This window comes from Pantherophis guttatus, chromosome 3 (assembly GCF_059756535.1).
Source record: "Pantherophis guttatus breed Tessera chromosome 3, ASM5975653v1, whole genome shotgun sequence".
NCBI classification, from domain to species: Eukaryota; Metazoa; Chordata; class Lepidosauria; order Squamata; family Colubridae; genus Pantherophis; species Pantherophis guttatus.
In genome coordinates, this window is record NC_142065.1 from 45586125 (window position 1) to 45605360 (window position 19236).

Below are 19236 nucleotides of genomic sequence, written 5' to 3' on the forward strand. Positions count from 1 at the left end.
CAATGGATATGCAAATGATCTTTATTCAATCAGGCATAGAATAGAATAGAATAGAATAGAATAGAAGAGAAGAGAAGAGAAGAGAAGAGAAGAGAAGAGAAGAGAAGAGAAGAGAAGAGAAGAGAAGAGAGTAATAGAATTTTTATTGACCAAGTGTGATTGGACACACAAGGAATTTGTCTTGGTGCATATGCTCTCAGTGTACATAAAATAAAAGATACGTTCATCAAGAATTATAAGGTACGACACTTAATGATGATCATAGGTTACAAATAAGCAATCAGGAAACAATATCAATATAAATCGTAAGGATACCAGCAACAAGGTTTCAGTCATACAGCCATAACTGGGAGGAGATGGGTGATGGAAACGATGAGAAGATGAGAAAAGTAGTCCTGGAAGGCAGACAGTATATTAAATAAGTATAATAATTGACGAAGGGATGCACAAAACAGCACTGAATACTTTGAACGTAGCTTTTGCACATATACTGCTCAAAAAAATAAAGGGAACACAAGCAGAAGACATCCGAGATCTGAATGAATGAAATAGCCTTATTAAATACTTTGTTCGTTACATACAGTAGTTTATACATTTTCAAACAACTAAAGAGAACACAAAACTACTGTATGTAACGAACAAAGTATTTAATAAGGCTATTTCATTCATTCAGATCTCGGATGTCTTCTGCTTGTGTTCCCTTTATTTTTTTGAGCAGTGTACAACACTGTTATGATATGCTATACACTGGCAGATTCTATTTTCTTTTGAGGCATGATTCACTTGATGTTTTCTATTCTAGGGGCTCTTTCCCTCCTAACTTTGCTGCCTACAGATACGTTGAACCACAACTCACATAATTCCAAGGCTGCATCAGTTATTGTGGCAGAGAATTACAATGTTTACCGTCTTCCCATTCTTTGCGCAATTGCACATGGAGAGGACACAGGGTTGGGAAAGACTGGTCTAAACTGTTTCTAAAGTGTTTAGTTCCTATATTTGCTAGTAAGATAGTGGTGTATCCGTCTAGACAGTGGTGTAGCAAACCTAGCTTTCTTTTCATAGCATTCATCTAGCCTTAGTTTAATTTGTGTTCTATCTCAAAAATGGAAATTTAAAGTAAGACATTGACATTTAAATGTGAGACTGGTTTTAGATCAGTAGGAACTATCATGGCTAGAATATTGTTTATTTCACCTTGAAAATTATCTTCATTTCTGTGTTTCGTAAACTGAAAAATAGTCACTGACATATCACCGAATTATTGCCTCCTAATTCTACCTTTGCAGTGCCTTTAAAAAGTAATACAGGTATTCCTGTATAGATAGTACAGACATTTTGAGCTCAGTTGTGGTCATAAGTTGACTTACAACCATAACTGAACCCAAAATTTCTGTTGCTAAGCAAGACAGTTGTTAAGTGAATTTTGCCTCATTTTATGACTTTTCTTGCCACTGTTGTGAAATGAATTACTGCAGCTGTTAAGTTAATAACGTAGATTGTTAAGTGAACCTGGCTTCCCATTGACTTTGCTTGTCAAAAGGCTGTAAAAGGTAATCAAATGACCTCAGGATGCTGCAATCATCATAAATGCGAGTCAGTTGCCAAGCATCTGAATTTTGATCATGTGACCATGGGGATGCTGCGATGGACATAAGTGTGAAAAATGGTCATAAGTTACTTTTTCAGTGCTTTTGTAACTTCAAATAGTCACTAAATAAACTGTTGTAAATCAAGGACTTTCTGTTCCATATAACATGTTCTAAGTGCTTGAAAGACTCCTTCCAGTCTACATATTTGCAGCTGATTTCTTTGGCTAACAATTTTGCTTTTCTGGTCGATTATGCTAGCTACTGAGCTTGGCAAGCACCAAAATTCACTTCCCAAATACAGTATTGTAGTATTCCGAACTGCAACTTCAATCTCTTCTTTAATGGCAGCCAATTCTGATTTCTGTCCAATCTACTGCCATACAGGGATTGTTAGTCTGTATTGCTACTTGCCAAGAGAGTTTCAGTGTCCTTTTCAATCAGGCGTTTCTGGATATGAGAAATACAACCCCCAGAGACTGTAGGTCATTTACCTTATGTTCAGGTAGGCAGTACTGCGTTATCATCTTAAGAGGATAGTTCAGTGGTGGGTTGCCCCCGGTTCGCACCGGTGGGAGGCTCCACCCACCAACCCCGATGCCATTGTGAACCAGTAGTAAAGGTAAGTAGAACCCACCCCTGGGATAGTTGCCATTCATTCCTGAACCTAAAGTTACCTAACACTCCTATTGTTGTTTCTGGGTGTTCAGAAAAACAATTTCTAATCTCTGTGGTTAAAGTCCACATTCATGTGCAAGAGACACAAAGGTTCTAAACTGCATACAGGTATGAGTGCAGACAAAGGAAAACCCAGCTTCATGTTTTGAAAGCTACTTAAGTGCAGCGTAATGTATTACAAGAAAGGCAAGAAAAGTTAAACATAATAGCATATGTGGACTTGGCTGTCCCAGGAAAAAATCATGCAATGCAGCTTTTTTCATTTCTTTTTGATTTCTGAGAATAATTTCTTTATTCCTTGTATTTGAAAACTATTCCTTATTGTCATCTATTGACAGATTTGTGAGTCAAAAGGATAGGCTTTGTTTCACTCCAAAGCAACATCGATCTATCTATCTACCTACCTTTTGTCATCTATGTAATCTATCACCTAAGCTGTTTTGTTGCATTATGCAAAATGGGAACTAATCATGAATTATCTTCAGATAGAACTGTTGAATAGGGCTTAGTTTGCAAGCTGGCTTTACTAAAAGTTTTTTTGTATGAAGTGTTATTGGGAGGCCCATAGGATTTTCTGAGTCTTATTCCTCAGTTATATTTCTCAAACAGAACCAAGTCCATAGGTGGCATTATAATACTCACATTCATTTCTGGTTAACTGTTTTGTTCACTGTAATCACTATTTCATCAAAAAGAGAGGTTGAGCATACATGCTTTCCTTGGTATAGGTGTTCGTTTATCTTTACTTGTGCCTTGCAAAATTTCTGAAAAAGAAGTAAAATAAACTAAAAATCTAAGTGATTAATGGAAGAAAAAAAGTCAGGGATCCCAAAAGGAGGAAGATAAGCAAATAAGCTATCATACTTTCATAAATGTTACATAACTAAGTTGCAAAACATCCAGCTGTAATGTTCACTGCTGTAGATTTTTTTGGGATAAGTGGAGTAGCCAAATGGCAGCTTGTCCCAGATAAAAGTAGGGTGGATGAGTGGGTGGATGGGTGGAGAAAGGGAGAGTCTTAGTATTGTGCCTCTCCTTTGCTGCAGTCAGATGGATCAATAGGGAAATAAATGGCTTAGTTCCATTGGGCAAAATTATGAATTTCATCACCTTTGCATATTGCACCAGCCAATGAGCAGGGTGATTAAACATATCATCCTGTCTATATTAACTCCAAAGTTCACAGTGACTTACAGTACACAAAGCTTTGTGAGAGTTACATTGAGCCTTGTGCAAACCACCCTTGGATGCTGCATTTCCCAGGTAACAAATGTAAGATCATTTTTGTATATTATTGGCATTTTGTGTAACTGCATCTTGGACTGAATTTGGGGTGGGAGGAAGAGAATCCTAGCATTACTTATTTAAAGTTTTAAGAATTACCTGAAATTCTTGGTGACTACCTGAGTGCAATTTTATAGTTTTCTTGTATGGAAATGGTTTGCCATTGCTTTCTTCCTAGATGTTTTTTTCAATCTGTTCAAATTCTATGTTTTTATGGGTACCCCCATTTTTATTTCTGGGCAATATGAAAATATGAATAGCCCCAGGAAAACAATCTCAGACTTTCACAGCAATTATGACTGTCCTTACTCTATCCTTCCCTCTCTATATACTTATTTGTTTTTGGGTTTTGACCTGATTCTTATGTTGTATATTCACTACCTACAATGCACAGTAAGTACTTTTTGAAAATCAAAGTATATTAGTTATAGAAAGCATAATTTGAAGGCACCAGAAAGGTGTATGAGAGGGAGGAAGTTTTCCACTCCATGTATATTCTCCATGATCTTTGATCTGCAAAATTTGAGATTTCTGAAGAAATGAAACATAAAGGACTAACGGGAAAAGAATATGCCTGTAATTTTCAGAGACTGCCAGGAAGATGTCTCCACCCTGTCTGTACAGAGCGCCAGTTAGTGAGAGAGTTCATGTTTATAGTTAGCCTTGTTCTTCTCAACCATGCTGTGTGTACTAAGTCTTAAAATTTGCAGCAGCCAAATTAGACTCAAGAGTGCAAACTTAACCAATCTTCTATTGCCAAAACCCACTTTCCTTCTTTTCCTGTTGAGAAACTAACAGGATAAAAGGATCTGATTATGTGGAAAGCATTCGATTAATTATCCCAGTTGTACAAGAGACTTAGCTGGTGCTTTATTTGAAAGGAATTATTAAAATCTGAACAATCAAGTGATTTCTCATAATTCCTGGCCATATGATATACTGCAGAATATGATGAAAGACGTATCTTAACCAGTCTTAGCTAAATGGTGAGTCTTAGGGAAAACTGAAATATAAGTAGTACCAGTTCCTAAGAATGGTCTCAGTCATTTTAGTAGACCACTGAGGAACGTGTGTCTCAACCATAATTCCCATTTCCCCTAATGAAATTAGGGCAAGTTGGAACTATGGTTAAGCAATAGCATGAGAGCCATAGATTTCTAAAGTCTTACTTTAGAAATTGATGGTATAATAGTTATAGTTGCCAACAGCTTAAATTTCAGGCTATCAAAAGAAACGTTGATAAGCTAGGGAAATGCCTTTATTCTTAAAGAGATAATTGGGCTGATGTGATTTGCAGAAATCCCTGAGAAGAATGGAATTTATGTTACTTAGGTCACTCATGAGAGAAAAGTGAGGCGACTCTTTCAAAATCTGGCATTTTCAACCCAATTGAACACACAAGAATTGCTTCTTCCCAGTACATCCACGTTTGTCTTAGTTTTTTTAACAGTATGCTGTAACTGAAATTAATCCATATTCTATACTTGTCTGTTTTCTTCTATAAGGGTTCTTGGTTTCCACGCCATGCCCCTCTGTTTTGGAGATTATCAGCAGATTCCTTCTTTGCAGTGGTCAAAAATTACAATGATGACATGAAATAGCTGGCATGATTTTAAATAATCATGGAATGGCAGGCCACAAAACTGCCACAGGCAAAAATGCGTTACTTACCACAAAAGGGGCCATTAGTATGTCTGGAACTCAAAACCTATCCCTCACAGAAGAGCACAAGGTCATGCTTTTCAACTTCAGTCAGAAAAATGTAATAAAGCTTAAGAATTTGCTATCATAATTTCTTCAAAGCTTCTTGTGGCTGAAACTTGGAGTAATGTGCTTTTCTCCTATCACTACAGTACTGTTCTATACCAAATAAGGCCCCTCTATTGGCAACAAATTATCTTCTCATTCAAAAATTTTAACTAGTTTTTTTGTACTGGATTAGCCAGTGAATTGCTTATATTTTTGCCTGAAAAAACTTATTTGGATTTCACACATACGAGTCGATAAGGTGGTTTGTTTGACTTTAGCTTATTATCTTGGATCTGAATCCAATATAATGGGTTGGATTCTATGTGCAAGCGTGATTTGTTTTAAATTCACCATTTTGTTTTATGGTGTATTAGAGATATTTACATTTAAAGGTTTCATGGGATCCTTCTTTAGGTTCATTAGCTTCCCTTCCAATTGGAGACCTCAGGATTCAGTCTGCAATGTGTCTTGTATCAGCTGGTAGTTCTCCCTCTATATCTGTCCCAAAAGTCCTTGTGTCATGCTGGCTAGAAGAAAAAGGCAAAATGGAAAATGTAAATAATTGTCTTTGACAGCATGACCAGGCACTGTCACAAAAAGGGGGAGCAAAGTTAGCTGCTGCTGTTTTCAGTCTGACCTTTGCATTTTTGAGATTCTTGATGTCATGGAGTGATGTTAAACTGGCAGAGTATTTGTTTCTGTTCAGGGCTAAACTGTGAAGTGTGTGTGTGTGTGTATAGGGGGGGGAAAGAATGAAAACTTTTCAAATCATCTGCCTTTTAATTTCTAAATGTGAAGTCTAGCAGTTCAGATTATCTCTACACCCTTAAATTCATAACTTTGGTGGCTTTGAATTGTATTCTACAACTTTGCAGCAAATGTAACTTTGGAGGAACTCTGAAGAAAGAAGGAGATTAAAAAAACTTAAATTCAGTATGCTGGATTCAAGAGACTAAAAGTGTCAGAGTGTGTAAGAGTTATAATATTAAAAATGAGTGCTAAAAGCAATATAATTTGGATTTTTTTAAAAAAAAACTGCATTGCTTTCAGAATGGTAAAAGGATAGGTGTGAGACAGTGAAAATACTTGTAGTGCCAACAGGTAATGAGGTATGTTTACATATAGGTAGTAATTAGGTCAAAAGATTGATACCGGTAGTTGTTAACTCTATAACACAATGCTGTATCTTCACAGTACTCCAATACACTTCTGTATTGCCATTCTCTCAAAAAAATCCGCCATTTCAAAAGAGTGATATCTTATGAAATGGAGGTGGGGATAAAATGGATAACAAAGAAAGGAAAATACAGTTTTTGCCTATAATTACAAGGAAAGGAGAAGTAGCACCTTGTGTGAATTGATCATGCGACTCTGATTAAATGGCTTGAAATATTATATCCTACTTCATAGGATGGCTGTGAGGCACAGAAGTTTTCAGTTGCACATACAAGTTATACTCTGTTGGAGCTTGAAGGCAGAGTTGTATGTGAAGGGGTCCAGTTCTGGATAAAAATTACAAAACACTAAAACTCTCTGCAATTTCATCCCAGTGTGGTGCAGATCAGTGGTGGGTTGCTACCGGTTCGCCCCGGTTATTGCGAACCGGTAGTGGAAATTTTGAGTAGTTCCCTGGCCCCGCTCCCAATCTATTTGCTGCTTCCTGAGTCCCAGCTGATTGGCTAGAAGGAAAAAATCAGGGCTCACTTGACAAAGAAGAGGGAAAAAAACCAAGACACCTTAGCTTTAAATTGAGAAACCAAGAAGCCTCCCAACTGATCGACTAGAACCGATCCGCTCCTTGTAAACCAGTCGGTGGTAGATTGGCAATTGAGGCTAAGCTGCCTGAAAGTGGTTTCCAATGCTCTCGGTGGTGGCAGAGCAGCAAAAAACTGTTTAAACTCTTGCCGCGGTGCTTCAAAGGGCTGCCCTACAGCTGATCAGCGGTAAAAGGCAGTGTGGTGGTAGACCAGTGCACTCCAAAAACAAATGGGTAGACCGGTATGGCTCTGCAAGCCTGGTAGACCAGTACCTCTGCTAAATCCTAAAGAATTGTTTGTCACATGACCATCAAACTACGCCCACAAAATAAGCCACGCCCACAGAACCGGTAGTAAAAAAATTTAGAACCCACCCCTGGTGCAGATCATGTGTGTCTCTTGTCGCTTTGGATATGATGTATAACTGAATTTTTCCTTTGCCAGAAAGTTGGATTAAAGGATATGAGCATTTCCCTTGATGCTTATTGGAAGAGCATCTTAAAACAAAGTTAAGTGCTTTAAACTTGAAACTGTGTCCAGATTTTAAAGTGAGTTCAAACTATCTTGACCTGAAAGTGATTATTTGACAGTGGATGGTGAATAAGGATGAAGGCTTCTGCTATGGAAACAACCAGCCAGAGCCAGGGAACAGACCATGCATGGCCTTATAGCAGTTTCACCCTCTTGATCCTTATCTTGAGATCTGGGAATATTAATGCCACTTAGAAGTTACAAATGTATTTTATCTTTATTTAATAAAAATCAAAGCTCGCTTTTTCTTATGCCACTTACCCTCCAATAAACTCCCAGATCTTGTTTGAATGAGGTACTTGTGAAACGGCATCTTCAGAAATGGCATTTCTGGACCAGGCCCACTGCTCACTTCACATTTTTCAAGAATGCAGGTCAAATGCAGCCCAGCACCAGGAGAAGCCTAGCTGAAGTCTGGATCTCTTCCATGTGTATTAAGAAGGAAAAGCGATAAAACCCAAAGCCCCCAAATGGCTTGGAAGAAAGGAAAATGCCTGGGGCACTGCTACATAATACCAAACTTAAACTCTTAGAAATAGGGACTCTTTCCCTAAATGGAGAAGGGGTGGGCTGGGAGGAGCTTGGCATGTATTGCTGGATACTTCTCCTGGCTGCTGTTGTTTCTGTTACTGGAGAGCTGGCTAAGCCACCTGTTGGGTTTTGACACATGGGAGAGGCTGCTGCCTTTTTTAACACTGGCTGCCTCTCCTCTTTTTTCTCGCAGAGTTCCCTCTCTTTTCCCTTCCAAATCGTTGTCTTCTGTTTACAACTGTCCCATTGTAGGGCTCAGCTAGAAGCAGCTGGGGACTACGACGACTGTTTCAGGCTCAAGGGTAATTTCAGTGTCTTCAAAAGCCTTTAGAGCCTTGCTCCCTCCCCAAGAGGACGGCAGCACCAACAAGGGGATAATTTGATGGATTACTCTGCAGGGCTGAGAGGCTCTTGGCTAATCCCCTTTGTGTGTCTGTTGAGCGAGACATTCAGCAGAAGCCCCCACCCCCACCCCACTTTCCCTGCCTCAGGCAGAGAAAAGGCTGCTCAGCAGGGCGGGTTTTACATCCCGATATACAAATGCAATTGGCTGGATCATGTGATCAGGGTTTAATCCTTGCCCACTACCATGGCCAAGAGGTTAAAGGGAGGGGGGCACCTTTGGGATGGCTTTAGGTTTTTCTCACTTGGTTTTATTTCCATTTTTATTCTTCTGTATTAAACCAGAGAGGAGGCTGACTGGCAGAGGGGCAGTCCTTAATCCCGTCCCATTTGAAAGCAAACAGCTGAGGGAGGTCCCATCTTTATTTCTAAAAGGTAGCTTTCTCTTCCTCACTGAGGATATTGACAGTCCAAGTTTAATATGTTTGATTAGTGACTTGAATTAAGATCTTCCAAATCATAAACTACTAATGCTGTAGTAGAGCCTTCATTTACAGTAGAAGTTACAGCTGGCACTGCTATGTTGTATATATTGGCCATGGAGCATGGATTTGTAGGACTAAGTGCAAGAACTATACATGACGAGGGGAGGGGAATCTGTTGGGCTGCAGGAATAGAGTTAAATCTTGACATTTTTAGAAGGATTCCCCCATCCCGTAGACAGAGGGAAGGGGAAATGCTTTGTCGGGGTGGGAGAAATCTCAGCTCTGGAATGGAGGAAATCTCAGCTCCACATGGAACTGAGATTCCTCCAGTGGGCAGCTCTTTCAACCACTCCCCAGAGATGACAGGGAGTCCTCTTGGCAACCGGCAGCAGCTTGCAACCTTCCCTACCAGCTTCCCCATTGACTTTCTGGAGAAGCCACCAGAGAAGATTGCAGATGGTGATCACATAGTCACAGTCATAAATCTGAACAGATTGTCAAGCACCCAGGTCGCCATCCGTGACTGTGGGAAAGCATGATGCTTTACAATGGCTGGAAGTGCTTTACTGCTGTGAAGCACCCTATCTGAGGCCATCGTAATTTCAAACTCATTAAATGACCAGTGGTAAATTGAAGACTACGCGTACTATATATTAAGACAAGCATTTGACTAACACTAAATAACTTCTGATTTACCTACAAATTCAATTCAAAGAAGACCTAGAAACAGATCTCATTCATAATCTAGGGACTGCCTGTATTGCTTTGCTTGGAAGCTGGGAAACAGAACCGAAAGTAGTGTGAGAACAATTCATTCTTGCAATTCAACAGCTGCACAGAAATTACTTAAAAAGTTTAGCTGCCTATGTTGAGATGTCTTGTATCCCCTCTGGTAAAGCTTGACATGAAGACTTGCTCATGGTCATTTGGTGAATTTTGCAGTCATATAGCAATCACCAACTTGGTGTCCTCCAGACTTCAACATGCTGGTTGAGATTTTTGGGAACTGTAATCCAACATATCAGGAGGGTTACTAGTTTTGGAATGATTACTGAATGGTATCTGAAATCTTTATTTCAGTGTCATATACATATGCAGTCTGGATGTTCTGGCATGGTTCTGCTCTGTAGTGTAGCTAGAACAGATGTGGATTTGTAGACATAGTGGCCTAATGAGAAAGCCATTCTGAAACATCTGCCTCTCCTTTTCTTATTCACACTCCTTTTTATGCTAGGCAAATTGATTCTGCTGTTAAATTGCAACAGCTGTCTTTGATGGTGCACAGAGTACAGGAAAACCCTCAATAGAACATAAATGAAAGCCTTAGGGTGTTAAAATAGCTTTCCAAAAAGCAGTATTGAACTTTCTTGGGGAGAGGTATGTGTCTCTAAGTCAGTCTTGACTTCTGGCTGCTGCCCAGAGGACTCCGTGCAGCCTTCTTGGCAGCATTTTTGGAAGAACAGTAGTTTATCACTGGCTTCTTCCTAGGGTGGAGAGTAACTACACCGAAGTTACCTATAGCTAAATAATGAATAAATTAAATTATGAATATATCTTAAACAGAAAACTATGTTCAAATAGATTTTTACTCCAAAAGCATTTTATTAAAATAAATTTGATAAAAATAAAAAAAATAAAATTTAAATTAAAAAATCTGATTTAAATAAAAAAAATGATTTTTTTGATTAAAAAAACCCCATCGATTTTTATCCACCCTGACCCTAATTTTATTTAAAGGTCTTGTTTTGAAATAAATAGATTTCCTTTCCAAATAATTTTACTGGTATTCTCTGAGTCATTTTTTTTCTGGTTAATGTAGGTTGTTGGGAAACAAAACTGAAGCACAATTGTATAGTTAGAAATTTATTATTTTTTTTGTTGTAGGGACAAAACAGCTGGAATATTTTGTTAACAATGACTGACAGACAATAGATTTATGCAACAATCCTCTGAACACTTATTGAGAAGTAACCTCCTTTATATTTATTCAGAAGAACATTCTTCAGTAAAAGAGTGTGTGATTGCAGCCTTATTTAAAATTTCAATGAACTGAAATCAGCAATTGAATGTCAGTTCATGAATCTTAAAGAAACAGGGAACTTACTTCATTGTGAGTTTTCTTTTGCACTCACAAAGGCTGTTAGATCAAGGCAATATTTGTGCATTCCTCGGATAAAAAGGGTTTTTGCAACATATTATTAGCCTTGCTCTGATGAAGAGCCAGTAAGATAACAGAGGCCTCAGTTTACCAAACCAGGAGCAAATTCAAGGAGCTGAAATTAAATAAATTACAGCTGTGCTTCTATCTTCCTTACTCTGAGCACATACTGTATTTAAGAACTGAGGGGGGATGGGTCAGAAGAAGGGCGAGGGAATTTTCCAGATCAGAGAGGAACTTTATAACTGTTCTGTTCCCCTTTCATTCAGTTTGGAGGGCAGCTTCCCAGTTTTTCTTCTCTCTCTTCTTGGAAGGCCAAGGTTTCTGAGTCTTTTTCTCGGAGGATAAATGCATACAGTATTTTACAATAGGCTAACTTTTTAAAAATACATTTTAAAATTATTAATAAGCAACTCCCAGTTCCCCTCAGCTAAGTGTTTACTTTCCAGGCCAGGTCATGAGATCTAATTGTAAGCTGCCTGCCTATTCCTTAAGGTAGACAACTAGACTAGACACAATGACATCATCAAGTGAGGTTTAAAGAAAATACTGTAATGAGAAATGTTCCTCTTTCCTATTCTAAGTTATAATTCAACATCTCCCTCAATATAATTCAACATCTCCATTAAAGCAATCAAATTTCCTTTTCAGGAGACTTTAGTTATACAATAATTGTACTGTGAAGCATATTCTCCTTCAATACAATCTATGCATTCAATTTTTCAAATAACTCCCAAAGAGTCATCTCCCAATGACTAAGATATGAGTTCCATCTTGTTTGTGGGTACCTATTTGTAGTGTCTTCTAAAACAACTTTGTTTGAGAACTTTGGGCTTGACCATTCACCTCATACATCTCTTGTGGGGATGAAGTTGCTAGTTTGGTAACTTAAAAACTTTATATTTGCATCTAAAGGGAAGATAATAAATTCTGCCACTTTGTCCTACAGTATTGCTTCTAAAAGTGATTTTAAAAGTTTTAAAAGTGGAAAAGCAATACTGTATAATTAAGTGTGCCCATTTTCATTACTGTGAATTCTAGGCCTCTCTTGGGCATGAAAGCCTTCTCTCTCAGCTCAACTGACCTCACACAACTGTGGTGGCAAAAAGAGGAGGCAAGAGGATTAGGAATGTTCGCCATTATATTTAACTTCATCTGGGCAGGATAAAATATAAGAATACCCCAGGTCCTTTGAAAGGACTCAATAGGTGGATAAAAGTGCCAAATGCAGTCTGAACATCTGACTGACTGTGTGATGAAAGATAATAATAATGTGTATCTTATTGTTCTGTACTGTTGAGTACTACAGGCAGTATAATTTATTAATATTATACATTGGTGCTGAATAATTTCTTCCAGAAGATTTTTTGATTTTTATCGATTTTATTTTTGCCCAGCAGTCATTCATACATAATTTTTTAAAACATGTTTATACAATTTTTAAAAAATTCAGATTGGTGTGATTTGTTGAGTTATTGTTATACTTTGATACAGTCCTCAAGGTTTTAGGTCCCTTGGAACATAAGCTGCAGGAATGTTAAATATATGTTGTAACATTTGCCATCCTTCTAAATTGTGCTTTAAATTTGCCTTCCCTTTGTCTGGCTTTTTTCCCTTTAAATCATGCTGAGGCCTGGCCTGCTTACCTGGTTTTCAGGTAAAGGAGTTTTGTTTCCTGGTTTCTTGGACAAATGTTGTTCTCTGTTCGTCAGGTAGGGCTTATAATATGTTTTTAAAAAATCTTCAGACTGTCTCCCAGGGAAAGAATAAAGCAAAGCCCGAATTGATCCTGTGCCAGATCAGTTTAGACTCTATTGACTGCATTTCATTCGGAGTAGGAGATGCTTAATTTTTTTGTTGAAATGTGAATCTTCAGGTTCAAAAGCAGATTTGCAGGAGACTCATAATCCATAGGTAGGGGGGAGGGCATTATTAGAATCAGAAAGATAACATCTAGTATTTTGAATGGAAATCTTAGTTTCTTTTAGATGAAAAATCAGAACAATGATAAAAGTGATTCATTCACAAAATATATCCAATAACACTTGATCTATCAGAGAACTGGAGTATTGAGGCTAGCACTGTTAGCATTAGCATTTGGTTAGTTAATATATACTGTGTTAGAAGCTGTGGACAAGATAGTGACAAAAACTATGCCCAGAAGATTTGTATATACATTAAACTACATTGTCCTTATGCGCATATAAACTCTATGCATCTATTTGTTGAATCTGTGGTTGCCTCTATTATACATTACCTTATCTAAAGGTAAAGGTAAAAGTTCCCCTCGCACCTATGTGCTAGTTGTTCTCGACTCTAGGGGGCGGTGTTCATCTCCGTTTCAAAGCTGAAGAGCCAACACTGTTCGAAGACGTCTCCGTGGTCATGTGGCCAGCATGACTAAACTCGAAAGGCACATGGAACGCTGTTACCTTCCCACCAAAGGTGGTCCCTATTTTTCTACTTGCATTTTTTACGTGCTTTCGAACTGCTAGGTTGGCAGAAGTTGGGACAAGTAATGGGAGCTCACCCCATTATGTGGCGCTAGGGATTCGAACCACTGAACTGCCGACCTTTCTGATCGACAGGCTCAGCATCTTAGCCACTGAGCCACCGCATCCCTTTACCTTATCTAGTTGAATACAATTGTGTGAAAAACAGGAATATGCAGCTTAAATAGTAATAAGACCTAAACGTGTGGTAGGACACTACATACACAAAGTGACTGTGTGCAAGTTTGGATTTGAAGAGGTTATAGGCCAATCAAGTGAATGCATGTAATTTGGGTAGGTAGATAAGAACTGACACTGTTCTTCTCTCCATATATGCATGCACAAGCGTGCACACACATTCATGATGTGTAAGTTCCTTAAATGCTTTGAATAATTGTAAAAGAATTGGTGACGACTGCATAAGCAGTGTGGTCTGGCCAAGAGGGAGGAAAATGTTATCACTTTGCTTTCCCAAACGTTTAGATCAGATACAGATATGAGATGAAGTTCTGCCTCTACTTGGCCTAATGCTACATTATATAAGGGCACACATGTGTGAAGTACACAGAATACATGGAAGTTGGAAGGTGTCTTGTATCATTGGTCTGCTTATTTCTGCAGTGTCTGTATAGACTGGCAGTGTCTCTTCCGATATTTTCAAACAAAACGCACAGCTTCTGCATGCAAAGTGTATGCTGTATTACTGAGCATGGCCTATTCCTAAAGACTCCTTAATATCTAGGAATATATCTTTTTTGCTGGCTTTCAGACATTTTATACAGCCATATACTGTGCATAATCTTCAAGTGCTAGTGTTTCTAATACTGTTCATTACTTCTCTTCCAAGATGGCTGCCGAACAGTAGGAACTTTTCTTCCTTCTGCAAAGGATCTGCTGCTTTTGCTGCCAAAGCTGGTTCTTTGACAGAGCTACTTCCTAAATTTGAATGGAAGAATGTAGAAATGCCCCAAGATAGCTTTTGTTGTCCGTGGACCTTCCCCCCCACCTTGAAGAGGAATCTTGAAGATTACAGTTGCATGTAGGAGGGGTCAGAAAGTCACCGGGCATCCATTTTTCTTCTGGTCAGTTCATTTTCTTAAGAATGCCTCGGTTTTAACTTTATTTTTTAAAGCTTCTGTTTTTCTTTGCTTCTTATCATTAAAAGTTGACCAACTAGTTGAATGCTGATTTATTATAATCCTCTGCTGGACTCCATCTGTTTTTTTTTTTTGTCTCTCTCCTTTGATCTATTTTCTTGTTTTGAATAATTTTCATTTTTCTGTAAGGAAATCGTGGCGTATTTCTAGATAGTGAGAGTACTTTTACTTGATTTACATTTTTCTTGGACATTCACTACAAGGATGTTGTCTTTTATTAGTTTGCAAAAAGTTTGGAGCTTATTTTTTTTAATCTTTCTTTTAATTTTGGATCAAAATATCTTCCCTGCTTCTCTATTTTCTCAGGGATATTATTTCTTGTTTCTTGTTTTGTGTCTTTGAAAAATTCTGTTATCTACCTATCTGCTAGGTTACACAAAGCAACAATGTATCAGATTACAAACAAGGAAAAGTGGCTGGCATCTAAAAAAGACCATTTGGTAACATGGAGTCCCTAGTTGAAAGCTTTTTTTAAAAAGTTTGGTGAAATGATAATGGCTGTGGAAAGTATTCAGATGCATGCAACTGTAGATAAATCAGGTTCACAAAAGAAATGTGATCTGAAAGTAGCAGATTCACTGGAAAGAAATACTTTACAGACTTAGAACTAAATAAGTCAATTGCATACACTTCCTTGAAGTTCAAGCCTGCATTCTTTTATAGCAGCTGAAAACTAATTGAATGGATAAGTGATAAATTGGTTTCCTTAAGAGGATAGAAGGAGATTGGGCAATGAATTTATCACACATAGCTGGTAAACAATTTCCTCTGGACATTTTTGGGAAGATAGACCTACTTTGGAGATTAGGCTTAGTATGTTTAACTAGATAATTGATAAGAGATGGTATTAAGAAACAGATGTGGATATTTGATCCAGGATAAATCAGTGTTAACTCTTAGAATGATTTGGGATATATAAGCTCTGGTAAATATTCTATGAGTTGATTATAATAACAGCTTGTTGACACAGGGTTTTGAAACTTTAATCTTGTCTTTTTTAGTATCATTGTATTTCCTGTTATCTATTTTGTCATGCATGTAATATATAGATGATAGATTAATAACTTGCAAATAGAATTACTGGCAGTAGTTTGAAATTTGGGTGGCCTGTTTTGCAAGGGGTGGGAGACTAATATTGTTGTAGTATATTAATCAGTATTCAGCCGGGGGAGGGGATAATATGTATATATGTGTTAAGTTAGTGTTTTGCTTGGTTTGTGGGATTTTTCTTTGTTTCTTTAAAAAATATTTTGGAGTTTTGTATTTTAACTTCTTTTGAATAAAACAAAAATAGACCTAAAAATTTCATAGCTGAAATAGCCAAATCATTTTAATTTTAGTAAGATATGCATAATGGCATCTAGAATGTCAAGGTATAATAAACAAAGCAGTTCTGTTAGACTCATCATGACCAGAGTTTTATTTTCAGCATGATGGGCTACAACTGCAGTTATCTGTCCTGGACACTTCCACTGTAGCATCTAATTTGGCTGTATGCCTGGCAGATCTAGTCTCTTGGCAAGTCTGTTGTGGGGGAGATTAGTGGTTTATAATGCCTGCCTGCTCTCTGCTGAGACTGTTATTAGTAGCCAAACAGGCACCTGCAAAAGTGTAAGCTTTGAATTATGAGTAATAACTTCCCCCTCTTCTTTCTACTTGATCCACATTTCCTCAAGATGACTGAGACATAAACAATGTACGTACACTCCATACATCTGAATAGAATAAATGCTCTATCTATAGTATCTATTTATGGTGCTAAATATAAAATGACATTCAGTGATTCAGGAATAAATTTTGAAGTGTAGGTGTTTGAGTGTTTGCATATGTGTGCTTACGTGTGAATCCATTGAAGAGCACGATACTTAATGCAGTGTCCTATTGATTGGGTTCAGCATGTTCTCAACCCTGTACATAAGTTGTAGGCCGTGGCTTTTTAGGTTCGGTTAGTAAACCATGTTGATCATGAATGAAAAATCTTCATCAACCTGAAGTGCAGCTTTCAAATTTTAATTAGAAATACAAACTATACTGCAAAGAAGTTTTGTCTTTTAAACTGCTAGTATACTAGAGGACCCTTAACAAAAAAAAAGCAAGCTATAATCAGCTGCTTCTTGATAATGTCCCATATTTGCTGATTACCTTTGTATTACTATGTCACAAACAATAAAAATGTGAAGGCTACATTATCACACAATTCACACAATTATTGGATCAAGAATGACATTTGGTGTTTTCCTAATTTTTTCCACTATTTTGCAGAAAGACATTTGGTGCTCCCCTTATTATCTCTCTCTCTAATGCCCAGATTAATTGAAGCTGCAGTAACAGGAGATAGCCCAGGACAACTCAGTTGTTTTTGGTCTATATAACCTGAATTTCTCCTTCAATGATTCTTAATTTCTACTGTTGTCTTAATGGATTCAGATCACATGTCAAATGTCGCAACTGGATTTCCTAATATGGAAATGGAGGAAATACAAGTTGAGAGTTTTCTACTTATCATAGGGAATGTGCAGCTTCAAGTTGGTGAGCACTGTAGAATGACATAGTTCTGAAGAGCAACTTGCAAAGAAAATAGAGTTCCCTTCCAACAATAGCTTTTATTCCATGCCAACTTTCTGTGGACGCTACTGCATCCCTTCCAAGAGGCCCAGTAGAGTACAGACTCTCCTGTTGTGGAGGCAGCACTATTCAGCTGCATAATCCCTTTTGAGAATGGTTTCAGGGCAGGGTTCCCAGCTGTTCCCAACCATCTCTTCTCTCTCCCCCCCTCCCCCCTGCTTTTGTACCTTTTTAGGTTGTCCATTACTATGATGATGTCTTAGAGCAGAAGTGCTACTTTCTCCAAAAAGCAGAAATGGGAGTGTAACAGTCATCCTACTGAGAACAATGCAACAGTCCTGTCATCCTAGAAATTGAGAAGCTGAGTTCTTGGGGGGTGGGTGGGTTCAAAAAAGGATTGTGTATTTGCTGCTTTGTGTTCTTTTTTTCCCTCTTTCTCTTTCCCCAGACAAAAGAGCAGGTTGTGCATTGTAATTGGAACTCTTAACTCACTGTAAAATATACAATAGTTTCGCAGTGGTAATACTTGGGAGGGAAGAGGGGAAAAGGGAAAGGTAAAAAGCAGCAGGGAGGGCTCCCAAACCAATAGGCTATGACAGCAGAGGGGTGGATCTTGGCCCCACCTCTCTCTGGTGCACTCCCAATGCCGGTCCAAGCTTACTCTGCTGAAAAAGCTTTGTCTTTCAGAGGGAAGGGATATGAAACCAGCATACTTGAACTTCTTAGCCTGTTGGCTTCCAGCTTTAGCAAATAATCAGGTGAGTTGATCTTAGCATTTGGAATAAGTGGAGACTCTGCAGTTGTTTTGGATGGCTGGTGAAGGACAGTTTAAATTTATACTGTTTTCTCCTCTTTGCTTCCCAGAATAGTTCTTTTCTCTCTCTCACTCTTCCAGATTACTGAATGAAAGCTGCAATTATAGAAATTTACTGGAAATAACACCTTTCATCAACTACCACAGAAGAGAAGGGAAGGGAAGGGAAGGGAAGAGACTAGCTGGGTTAGCTGTTCAGCAAAATGCTTTAGATTTTTACTGAACAGCTCCTTGCTTCGGAAATGTACTAATACAGGGCATGCATTTAGGTTTGCGCAGAAGTGAAAGAAAAATCCAAGATTTTGATTTGCTTAATGTCTAGCATGAAAGCTAAATAGGTATTATATTTGTAAACATTCTGAAATTGCAATTTCTATTGGCCAAGCAAGAAGTTAATCTAATTTTGCCCCAGAGAGTACAGAAGATTTTTAGTATTGTGGCATCTAATTCTGCTAACTGATGCTATGATAGAATCCTGTGCTACAGCTCTGTGACTACATAAATGGGTTTTATTATTATTTACAAATGCGTCAAGAGCACTTAACTTGAGTTTTATGGCTTTAGGGCAGGTTTATATCCCAAGGAAGGTTTTACTCTAACCGGTTTTTAAATGGTCTATTAGTTTTTCATTAGCCTAGTGGCTAAATAATAATTCTTCTAGCAGTTGAATAGCAATTTTATAGGTATTATCAATGTAGAAATTAATGTGTACAGTAAATATGTTTCCAATTCACTCTTCCATATGGATAAATGTAACCAAAGTTCAAATCAGAGAGTTAAATACTGTCATTAAGATAATAGATTAAAAGTAATGAAAAAGCAAACATCTAGAAGCACGACACACAGACTTCTTACTTTTGTACATATCGGTAATCTTCATAACAATTGATAATTTCATCAGTCCTATGATTCTCCTGGAATTTAAAACCCATTGTAGTTGTTTATATTGTTCTTTGCTCTGTGAGCATCCAAGCAAAGATCTATTCAATTATTTCGGTTATACTGATATACATGTTTTCCATTTATTCAATTTGGAAATTGAAGAATGTGTGTTGTTCAGAAATCTAAACGTGAAAAAAGTAGCATGTAGTTGACTTTAGTTTT

At 37.8% G+C, this 19236-nt stretch overlaps 1 protein-coding gene and 1 long non-coding RNA gene across 4 annotated transcripts in view; one reads left to right on the forward strand and one right to left on the reverse strand.

Annotated features, from left to right (window-relative positions):
* The window catches only part of SLC45A3 (solute carrier family 45 member 3), a 39048-nt gene that overhangs the window by 4152 nt on the left and 15660 nt on the right, over positions 1-19236 (forward strand). The window contains exon 1 of one of the 3 annotated variants that reach the window (XM_034414408.3): positions 17940-18076. The exons of the other annotated variants lie outside the window; for them this stretch is intronic. The gene's annotated coding sequence lies outside the window, so the exon portion shown is untranslated. Of the gene's footprint in view, positions 1-17939; positions 18077-19236 lie in introns of those variants that run through there. 3 annotated transcript variants of the gene reach the window in all.
* Positions 127-8076, reverse strand: LOC117663878 (uncharacterized). Its single transcript, XR_004590848.3, has 4 exons — positions 7850-8076; positions 5685-5827; positions 2910-3031; positions 127-395 (listed from the first exon to the last, which is right to left on the reverse strand). It is a non-coding gene; the product is annotated as an uncharacterized LOC117663878 (long non-coding RNA).